Genomic DNA, 12488 nt, shown 5'->3' with positions numbered 1-12488 from the left:
AGAATCATAATATGATTAGATCTAATATGAAATAATAATAAAACCCTAATTTTTCCTGTTTCTTAAAATTATTTTTGGGAAAAAATGCAATATTTGTATTTTTCAATTCAAAAAATAATTTTTTTCACCAAAAAAATATGTAGAACAAATCAAGAATATAATAAAAGTTTCTAAAAATCAAAATAATTCAATCATACATGCTCCAAGGGTGTAAAAACATCAGATATGTAAATCTTACCTATCTACGATCATTTTTTATGGTTAGAATGAAGAAACAGATGATCCGACTCCTATTTTACCACCACCCAATGACTAAGTGCAGGTCTAATGGCTACACAAGGGTTCTTCAAGGCTCATACATGTTTTGGAGGAGAGAGAAAACCCAAAAAGCAAGAAAAAAAGAAAAAAAAAAGAAAAAGAAAAAGAAAAAGAAAAAAGAGAGATTTTTTTCTCAAAAAGTGAGGGGCATGTGGGAGAGGTGTATTTTTATACTCTCTCCTGCCCTAGATCAATAAGATATGTACCCTCCCTCTCCAAAAACATGTGGAGGAGAGAGAGGACAATTCTAGAGAAAAACAACAACCTCTAGACCCCTAATTATGATTTATTTTATTTTATTTCTATTTTCTATTTTATTGTTTTGTAAAAAATAAAGTTTGACTTTTCAACATTTGATTCTAGCTTGAAAACTCATGTGGACTCTTCTAGATGTGTTAGACATCCCCTATATTTAAAACTTTAAAAACATTTAATTTAATGGTCTTAGTTATCCCCCTTTTATTTTGCTTAATTTAAATTTTTATGAATTTAAAACTAGAAATTATGGAAACTAAGTGGGCTCTTGGATCCAAATGAGGATCCATATTGGATGTCCACCATGAGGGTCCAAAACACATACATTGGGTCTAAATACTAATTATAATTGGATCCAAACCAAATCTCGGATCCAACTTGGATCAAAATAGCGATTTTGGATCCAAAACCGAAATTTGAGATCCAAATCACAACTCGAACAATTTCGTTATGACTTATCTTTCTTTGATTATTCTTGAAATATTATTCATATATTAAGACAAAGATTTATAATTACTCAAAATCAAGAAAATCAAGAAAATTAAGAAGATCAAGAAAATCCAAAAATTTGAGGAAATCAAGAATATCACCAATTCAGGATTTTCAAGAAAATCAAGACAATTAAGAATGCCCAAATAGTCATAATCACATCAATATCATCATATAGTCATTTTAATTATCAAGAAAATCATGGGTTTTACAGCTGAACTAGGTAGTCATAATTACTCTCTTCGCTCCATCGAACCTAACTCGCATTTGAGCCCCATGTATGCATGCCTTACAAGACTTATAACATATCATATTACACACACCACACTCCATGATGCATGAGACTCATTTCAATTTAGCATGAACCATGAATTTCATAAAATAACGCATGCATTCTTATGCATACTACATGGCTCAAATATCATGTTTACCCTCATGTTTTAACATGCAGTCTCATATAACATCATGCACAAATAATCAACATTCTTGTATACAACATAATCATGAAACATCACATATCAACATATACATGATTAATAGCTCATATCATAAGCAAGCATGTCTTTAGCAAAATAAATTCACAAGTCAAGATATTATCCAAAATCAAGAATTGTATAAAATCAAAATTTATGTATTGTTCACGGGTCTGTCAAACCATCAAAGCTAAAAGATATAGTTTCATAAAAATTCATAGTATTATCAAAAGATTTTAACTTTTAAATCCAAGTAATATATCTCAAGAAAATGTTTCATTTGCTCATAGAAATACATGGACCAGAAACCATTTTTTTGTTCTAACAGAACTTGTGAGAATCTTGCTTTGCAAAGAAATAGTCATCGGACCCAATCCGAGAGGGGTTTCATCCTCCCAAAATTTGTGGTAATAGCCACACTTGTTATATTTCAAAATAATCTAAGCATATAGAAAAAAATTATCATATAAAATTTTTAGATTTTTTGGACCGGACCCTATCAGTGATAGTTCCAGATCCAGTTTTTTTGCAAAATCTTGTTTTTCATACAATTTGTTTAAGACCTCAAGATTCAAAAAAATGAAACTTATTTTTATTTTATTTTTCTCAGATCTATTCAAATAATATACATAACATATCCAAAAAATCAGCCTTAAACCTAAAACTATTGATTTATTAGATTTTCTACAAAATCAACTATCAAGAATTGCTCTTTACACAAGACAAAATTTTTGTCTTGGGTTGCAACAGTCATAAGCCTCATTTTTGTTCTCACCATTGAGGCCTAATTATTTTTTTAAGACACCTTCCAAATGTCGAGAAGGCCTTAATAAAAGGGTTTAGTTGTTGGTGATCCGATTTGAGAGTTATATTTATTTTACCGCAATGAGTAGGTCAAGAAAAATCAAGATAATATATAAAATACAATATAAATCATGATAAATACAAGAAAAATCAAGCATAAATGTGAAATATTTAATTTAAATCATGCATCAACATATGTGCAGTATCTAAACATCATCTATAATCATAAAGAGACGTCATATGATCATAACAAATGCTTTGGAATCTAATCTGTCAAAATAAATCATGATTTTTTCACAGAATAACTAGTTTAATATGCTAGCATGCAAAAATACCGTGAAACAAATGAAATAAATTTGCAAGAACATGATTCATAATGTAAACACATGCAAGAAAGCAAATATACATCCAATCATGTTGGAGACAAAGGTATAACCATCTAAAATTATGTAAGAGTGCGAAATTATGCATTTTGCATTACCCGGTTTTCCGGTTTAGCCGTCCGGGCATAGATTTACCAAAAATGATTTTGTAAATTTGTTTCAAAGCATGATATTGAATTAAAAATACTTTAAAAACTTTTTAAACCTATTCCAAATCTGAACCACCATAGATCATCCTATAGAATCGGGAAGACGCATAATTTATGCATTTGCATTTGATCTATGCTACGAGTATAATGAATTTTACTTGAAACATGTTTTCAGATATATCAATACCTTCGTCTCTCATCTTAGCACCTTAAAATAGTTTCAATGGATGCTAAAAAAGTTTTGAAGAAGAAGATGGTAGAGAGAAAGATTAGAAAATTCTAATGAGAATAAGAGGAGGGAGAACTAACCTTATTAATCCTCCTCATGAGAGCGTCTATTTATAGATGGGCTTAGATAAGAGTCTTATCTCTAATATAAGAGGTTAATATTTATTAATAAAATAAAAAATAAATTATAGGTTATAATTCATTAAATTTTAAAATTAATTAATGTAGAGTAAAAACGTGGGACTTCTTGTCTTAGCTTGGGCTCTAGTGACATGGTAATATTCTGGGATGCCTACAGACCCAAAGACTCAACAAAATTTGATGTTTAAATAGTCGATTTGATAGCCCTCGAAACATAAATCATCGTGGTGGTCTTAGATTTTATTGGCAAAAGAATTTATTCAACGTTGTAAAATATTGATTTTTGACCTACAATTAGGCATGAACTTCGGTCGATGATAAAATACTCAAATCAAGACCAATTTAAGCCTATAGATAGTCGATTTCAATGCCCTCAAAATAAAGAATGTCAAAGTCTACTCTAATTTAATAGGTGAGCTACCAATCAGCCAAAATTTCTATCAAAATAATAATGACATTGTTCAGAGCATCCAACCCTATGAGTTTAATCAAATGAAATTGAATCTAAAAATCTTGAGTTATATCCAACCCAATTCATCCATAATTAGGTCCAAATGTCATAGATTATGTCCAACCTAATTGGGTTTTATCTAAATACCATTAGTTAATTTCACTAGCTAATTTAAGGTCTAAATCCATATTTAATCCAAATCCAATATCTATAATCTAATAATAAATAAATTATTTACTTTCTTATTTAGTACACATTAAATTTTATAATTATTCTTAGAATATTCTTCATAGCTTGAGACTTGATTTCATTATAATTCAAAATCAAGAAAATCAAGAAATTCAAGAATTTTAAGAAAACCCAAAAATTGCACTCATGTCATAGATGTAGATAAAGTTTATCATTTATTCATTTTAATTGCCAAAGAAAAATCTCAAGTTTTACATCTTATCCATAAGAACTCTAAAACTAAAGTGGGTCCCACCTAGGTGGCATCCCACTTGGGTCCAATCCAAGAAGACTAGATATGAAAACTCTGAACCATATCCAATCCGCTAATTTCAAATCCAACACTTAAATTGAAGGTCTATATCCATTAATGAAATTCAAATAAATATTAGATCTGAATACTAAGGTTTGAAACTGAATAAAACCCATCCAAAATCCATAAAAACCCTTGGCCACCTTATGAACCCTTGTGGGTCACCACGTTGACACATGGCACCCACTGGGTTGCACGTGATCCTTTGGTTCTCATAAGGAACCTGGGTTGAGTCCAAAATATAGCTTGGTCAATTTTGAAAAATCAAAACCTGAATATGATCCAAGTTAAAAAACTCAAAATGGAGGCCAGTTCATTTTGAAAATCCTATTTTCTAAATCAATTCATATCCAAAATTGCCAAATCAGATCTCTTATGAGATTTATGGCTTATAACGGATCCAACTAGAGTTCTAGTTCAACTTAAACTCTTAAATTTCACCTGAATTTAACTTGAATTTTGCTCGGATTTAAAAGCTAAAATGAATAAAATTTATAGGTGATTTAGGTGAATGATATGCTAAAATTTTGAGAATCAAGTCGAATCTGTCCTATTGTGGCTGTACTCAGATAGGTGGTGTCCACTTCCTCAGGGATGGGTGAAGCTCTCCACTTTCAGCAGATTTAATCAAGTTTGGAGAGGGGTTTGCAGCGAGGAACTAAAATGGTGAGTTTCTGAAAGTCGGGTGGATGGTTCTTCAGGCGAGTATTGAGACTAGGGAATGGGTTTGGTGGAGGGAGATCCTTAAGGATTTGAGGATCAATAATGTCATCGTAGAGAGCATGAGAAAAGACATGATTCAGGTGATGACAAACTCTTTGGAAGGAAGAATAAATCGGCACTTGATGGATAGAAGAATAGTAGATTTTTTCATGAGATTTGATAGGATCAAATGTGGTTGGACTTCGTGGGAGTGTATTGCTAATGTGATGCAGCTTGAACAACTTGGGGTCAAAATGGGCAATGTAATTGATTGGTTTTCCTATCAGTGTGCTATGTAATTGATTCGGGGTAGGACAAACCCCAACTTGTCTATAAAGAAAAAACAATAATGTGAGCCCTTGTGGTACCCGGCCACGGTGAAAATGGGCAAGATCTAGATCTCCAAGTTTTGATCAGGTAAAGCAAAGTTCTGTTGAACCCGAGTCCGACCATAATCCAACCATATGTTTGTTACCCAGGTCCAATTAGACCGGATCATATGTATCCAAATCCGACCCGTGCCAGATTCAGCTTTAATCGGGGTCAAAACTCAATTTATAACCTATTCTTATATCCTCACCCTTCCAGCAGTTTCCAGGATCTCTTTCCAGTTGAGACCCAATCGACGTGTTAAACTTATGATGGGATACCCAGACTATGCTTTTATCTAATCATATTAAAACCTTCCCATTATAAACTCAAACCCAAAACAACCCCCATTATATCATCGGATCTGGAAGTTGGTTATTGAACCGAACCCGAACCATTTGCCAAGCGGATCATTAATGGTTTCCCAGAACTTCCAAAGTTCGATGGACAAACATGCACAATTAATTATTAAAACCAGTTCCAACTTTTCAAGCTCTTGGTGCAAGTCCTTTTATTTCTCCTATAAATTATAAATGCCCATGCCCAAGAGAACAAGGGCACATACAGAAACAGAGAGCGCAACACCAAAGTGAGACGTACTACAGCCTATTCCAAACCAAAGTGACACATAAAAGAGCAAAACAAAAAAGCTTGCAGTTCATATCAAAACTCCATCAGCAAGGGCTAGCTTAGTGGTGAAGAAGAAGAAAGTTTGCCGTTCTTTAAGGGCACTTGGGCTTGCCACCATGGGTGGTCATGTCGGTGTAGCATTTGCCGCACATCTCCTTGTTTCCAGCAGTTCCAGGTGGCACGCACTTGCACCTGTAGCAGCAGGTGTTGCAGACTCGCTTGCAGTGGTTAGGCCTCGAGTGCAGCTTGCACCTTCCCTCACACAGTCCCGGGCAAGCTGCGCCCACATATGAAAGCTCATAAATCTTAGCTATTATATACATATATGAGAGAGAGAGAGAGTGAAAAAGTGTATACCCTTTATATCAACGGGGGGCAAGATGTGGTGGGTTGTTGGTGCAGGAGTATAAGTAGGCGCTGCGGCGGTCGGCGCGGCAGCCTATCAAAATTAGAATTACCACAATCAATCTCATTTATTATACACATATGTAGTGTCTCCAACTAATTAATCTTAAGAAGAGAATATTGGAGCTGCTACCATCAAGAACAAAATTGTACTTCACTCTGGTGGCACTCACACTCTTGACTCCATGGTAACACCAGCCATATATGCATATGCATGGCATATGGGTGACCAAGGAGTTCAATTAATTGACAAACCTCACGCGCTCCCTTGAGCTTGGTGAGGCTTTTGCTGCATTAGCAATGGACACATGGCTTCCCTCTAAGCAGTTATACCATCAACAATAGAACCACAAAATAGAAAAGTGATCAAATCTCTCTTTCCTTTCTTTTGGAACAAATCTTTTTCTTGTTCACTTGTGTTTGCTTTATCTTAGTACCAAAACTAATGAAAAATATTGTATATGGGAACGCCTACGTTTGCGCTCTGCGCGTGCTCCTCGACACCACATGAGACCTGCACAATACACCATGTAACCCATGAGAGAGAGAGAGAGAGAGAGAGAGAGTAGGACCAGTAGGTTGTAGTTATACCATTGAGATCAATAAGAGGAATATTCCAACCAAGATGAAAACACTAGAAGCCATGACACCTATTAGTGGGAACAGAGAGAGATGTGGGTTGAAGTGCAGTTCCTAAAGTTTATATAGAGCAGAGAGAGAGAGTCGAAGCCACAGTAACGAAGGAAGAAGAGGAGGCACATTTGTCGTTTCGTGGATAGGTCGACACGTGCAGGGCCAGGTGTTAGACCTAGTGCCCTAGACATGTGTTGGTCGCATGACGTTAATTGTTTCTCCTTCCCGATATCAAGTACAATAAACAAATAAATATATCACTAATTGTCACTATTTAAATATATAGTTCCTGCCTCAGCAGCATAGCAACTTGTACTGACGACATACTGACAAGTTCTAAAAATAGTATTACTCTACACTGACATCCAAAATAACGAAGAAAAAAAAAGTTAAGCCAATGTAGCATCGATTTGACCACCGCAGAGTGGTATTTTAGTTGGAGTTGAATATGAAGGATCAAATCTCGCTAGCGCAAGTATTGTATGTATAGGTGAGCAACTTAAGGCAGGATCGTAGAGCTCCAAAGGTTTTTTTTTCTAGCTTCGGTGAGAGTTTCTGTAAAAGAAATTTGTCACATCGATAGTTGTGAGAAGTGTCTGAATAAAATTTCTCGAAAATAACCAAAAAAAAAAAGTTTAGACAACGACATATGACTTTTGGTCTTCTAAACAAATAGAGTAACAGTAGAGGAGAAACTTGTTTACCAACCAAATATGTTTGCTGGTATGATTTAAGATTTCCGTAGGTTTTCTTGCAAATCTAACTTTGCATATGCATTAGGCATGGTACATTTTGCTAGGAATTTACTCTTTGGATCATAGTAATCGGATCAAGAAATATATTTTTTTATGCTTGAATATTTATGAAAATTCTAAGATTTTCAACATTTAAAAGTTCCTTATACATCATAATTGGATGATCCAAGAGTTTAAGTTTGTTTTTATAAAACCAAACATTTATAATTTTCAAAGAAAAAGTAAAAAAAAAAAAAAACCTATAAAATTTTTAATTTATACCAGTAAATATATTTGATTGGTAAACATATTTCAGTTGGCCTTAATAAAAGGGTTTTTATATTTGTTGGTGAAGACTAAAGATTTATTGCCATGGATCGGCTTTACACAAGTCAGACGGCAGCGGAATATTGCATGTTCATTGCTTTGGTTACTGGTCCTGCATTAAATATGTTACTAATGTCTACTATCTTGAGCTGTTGATGAGCTGGAGAGCTTCTACATGCTGACAGCTCTTACCAATTAGTTGATGAACGGGGGATGATCAAGCTGGGCAGGCATTTGGTTTTTGGTGGGACAGGTAGCATTGGGGGAGGCTCTACATGATTTACAATATATATATATATATATTTTGAGTGGTAGCTGCACAAATAGATAGCCAAAAAAAACTATGAAAAAGTGCTGAAAAATGAGTTTTCTGCTTTTTTGGCTTTAGCGAAGCTTTTTTATTGTAAAGGTCTCAACGAAAACTGAGACCTTCATCACGATAAAAAAAATATCACTAAAGACCTCAGCGAAAACTAAGATCTTTAGTGACAGTTTTTTTTACCTAAAACCTAAAAAAGCAAGTAAACTAGCTTTTTAGTGAGTTTTTTCGTATTTTTTGGGCTGACCGTCCATCAAAGCCGCGATAGATGGCCATCAAAGTCCCGATAGTTGCGTACCTGAGGGTTGTTCAGCTACCACTTTTTCTCTCTCTATATATATATTGTGTAGCTTTCAAATCATTTTTTTTAGACCATTCTAGACGTTTTTTAAAAACTTGTATGTGGTTTTTGTTTAATTCAAACTTGTAGATGTGTATTTTTTTAAAACGCTGAAGCGTTGCTCCAAAATCTATTAATAATAAAAAAGTTTTACATCAATCCACCTATCCTCCCAATACAAAGAAGCATGCCTGGATAAAAATAAAAAAAACAAATAAAAAAGATATAGCCTATAGCAGCACATGGCACCTAAAATAAAAAAAAGAAAAATCAAAAGTTGCAGCCAACGCAGAATTACAACACTCCCACCGCGACCTCTACACGCATCTCTTATCAAATGAATGCCAACGACAATACGATTATGAATGAGTGAGACTTGCATCCCAGGTGGAGAAAGAAGTGAATACACAGCCCCAATCAGGGAGCAATCAAGAGAGCATCACTGTCCCCCAGTGAACAACAACTGTTGATCATCCAATGCAGCGAACAGCAATAATCCAACGTCACCAAACTGTGAAACCGCATACCAGAACGTCACCTGCTGTCTAGTTGGCTGCACCAAGGGTACACAAGCCGGCCCATCAAGGGCAAAGTTTGATTATTTAAACCATATCCGGTGGCCAGACCAAGGACATAAACTGCTCAGCACACACATTCCAGATGGAACATATAATTCTGTCCTTCAAAATAACCTCAATGACTGAGTTCCTAAATTTCCAAATCTGCCAAAGAACTCTATGAAATAGTGAGTTCCAGCACTTTTGAAATCAAAGTTGCTCAAACTTAGAAGAGTACCCATTGGGGTGCCCAATTGGAAGGATGAAAAAGAAAACTAGTGGGCCCGAGTGCACCAATTTAAAAGAAGAAAGAAAAGGAATGTAGGAACGTTCTCTACTTTCCAAACTTCCTAAATTATAAGAATTGAAAAAGGGTTCATCTAAAAGTCGACATTTTAATTTTCTAATTTATTCTTTTTGGTAGGAATAAACTCTAGTTAGGATCTGGTTAGGAAAAGACTCTAGTTAGTCTAATTGTCTTTCTTTATAATCTAATTTTGACTACTAGTTAAAATTTGACAATTAGAGGGTGTATGAGTTTTATTGTTTGAATTTTATTTTTGAATTGGAGCTCAACCCAAACCCAAGACAGACACTATAAATAGAGGTTAAGGGTCTCCTTTTAAGATTTATGCAATTTATGATTCAATGTCTCTTTTTCTCTCTCTGGTTCACTTAGGACCAGGCCTCCATAAGTTGATCGGTCACCCATTCTGAAGAGCCAATCTCTTGATTCCCTGCTTAGACTCAATTCTACTTGGTGATTAGGTAGTGGTTATGAAACAACAAAAGAGCAATTATAGAATCACCACAATGCATGGGGTTGATCAAAACCTCGTATTTAATTCAAGTGTAACTCGATCATGGATACACCATTGGTAAAGTGGTCTCCTTCGCGGGAAGCTCACATATGCAAACAGTTTGTGTCTAAGTAAGGCACACGAGTGTCAGCAGTAGACAAAAAAAAGTATATTAGCCAAGTGTGCAGGCAAGGGCTAAACAGGAGCTAACCCGAGCATACACACTCATGGTCGTGTCGGCCAACCAATGGTGGGCTGATGTGGCAAACTTGTTCCCCACTTGATTTTGTTTTTTTGTCCCCTCTAGTTTACCTAGCGACTGATATCCCTGAAGAGGTAAAAACTTATTTTATTTTTTATGTTCCTCACCTCAAGCCTAATTACCATGGTGAGCTTCTAATCATTGTGGATGCGTCCTATGAGGAGTAACATGAACCCTAGCCTAATGCCATCTTAAAAACAGAAAGTTATAGAAAGATGATTGAATGAGGCGAAAGCATCTAGTTGAGTAGGATCACAACGGTAGAGAATCAACAATGTGAGAATGATAATTCAAATTGAGAAAGAGTTTCCCAAACCTTGAATCTTGGAAGAAAGGTGTACCAGAGCATGGTAGACTTATTACGATCCAAAAAATTAGAGAAGATGTTTAATTTATTGCTTCAAGATCCCAACACCACCTCATCTAATCAAGGAAGTTTCTCAAGTCAAAGTGAGACTCAAAGAGATGATGTGACTGTTGATATGGCTTCTCTCTTAGAAGAAAAGTCATTGGTGTGTGCACACTAGAGTGAAAGAGAAGGATCAAGTGGAAACCATGAGGGTGCCATATTGAAAGGAAGGAAAATAAACTAGTGGGGCCCATAGGGGGCACACCAATTTGGAAGAAAAAAGAAAAGGAAGGTTGGGACATCCCTTACTTTCCAAACTTTTCAAATTATGAGAATTGAAAAGAGGGTCTAACAAAAGTCAACCTTTTTCTAATTTATTCTTTTTGGTTGGAATAAGGTCTAGTTAGGATCTGTTTAGAGAGAAACTTCAGCCAGTCCAACTGGCTCCTTTCTTAGTCTAGTTTTGACTGCTAGTTAAGTTTTATTTTGGCAATTAGAGAATATATGTGTTTTAGGATTTTAATTTTACTTTTGAATTAAAGCTGGACACAAACTCATGCCAAACACTATAAATAGAAGCTTGGTTTTTTTTTTTTTTAAGATTTATGCAATTTACTATTTAGGATCCCCCCCCCCCCTCCCCTCTATCTGGCTTTCTTTTTTCAATATCCCTTCCGAAGAGCCTAAGCTCTTGACAACTGAACTGTGCAGTCTTACTTTCCCTACGAGGCGGCCAATGTTTCTTCATTACATACCATGTGTTTACGCTTTAGAATGTGTAGGGCACTTCCCCAACATGTTGTAGACCTGTAAATGCACCCTAGGCTCTCATCCCAGCTTTAACCTAAATTTTACCTAATTTTTAGGACCAAAAACTTAAAATTACATCCTCTTAAGAACCCGTTCTACCATATTGAACTGTTCCATTAAACATGACTGTTCACATTCTTCCCAGCAGACCAGCCCTTGTCTAGACCATATACCACATCCTAAACTACCATCACCAAACCCAGGAAGCTTTGATGAACCCTGATGATAGTTCCTTGACCCGAACTTCCTAAACCTACCTGAAATAGTCCTACTGATTGGGAAACCACATGTGGTTTTGACTGTTTGACATCACCAGCTCACTCTGAAGCCATACCTGTTGTCCCAGACCTCTGGAATGTCTACCAGAACTCTACACATGTCCCAAGACAACCCTAAAACCCCTAAACCGAGTCTCCCAAGTTATGAACCTAAATCCATACCCAAACCTCTCACCGAGCCAAAACCACTCTTACCTAGCTAGCTTATTTGATCCAAACCAACCGTCCTGCTTCTCCTGCAACCTCAAGAACCCTACCACCTCTCTTCCACTGTGTCGACTAGGGAGCTTACCTTAAGGCCCATAACCCATAAGCCCAGGCCTAAGTCACAACAGGTTTAACCCGCTTGAGTCCGTATAAACTCCGATTAACATACTCATTCGTTGCAATCCAAATCTATCAATCGGGCCCAATTCCATTTCCAACTTTGGTGCATCCAACACCAATTAAAAATTTTTGAAGGGTGGAACACTAATGTCCTTCCCTCCAAGGAAGGTACCCTGTCCAGAAGAGATCACTCTAGATAAAATCCCTATCATCTTAGTGACCACGACTTTCATAATTAATCTTATATAAGAAATTGCATAAGTTAATAGGATGAAAATCAGAATGGGTCTGATCACCACTCTTTTTAAGAATAAGGACAATATGGGTTGCATTCACGTTTTTCACAATCTTTCCCTTTGTAAAGAAATCCTACACAACCAGGGTCACATCAGGGCCGATTATGTGATAAAATTT

This window comes from Nuphar pumila, chromosome 5, assembly GCF_984573655.1.
Source record: "Nuphar pumila chromosome 5, dmNupPumi1.hap1.1, whole genome shotgun sequence".
NCBI classification, from domain to species: domain Eukaryota; kingdom Viridiplantae; phylum Streptophyta; class Magnoliopsida; order Nymphaeales; family Nymphaeaceae; genus Nuphar; species Nuphar pumila.
The sequence above is the reverse complement of the archived record's forward strand: the minus strand, read 5'-3'. Positions refer to the sequence as shown.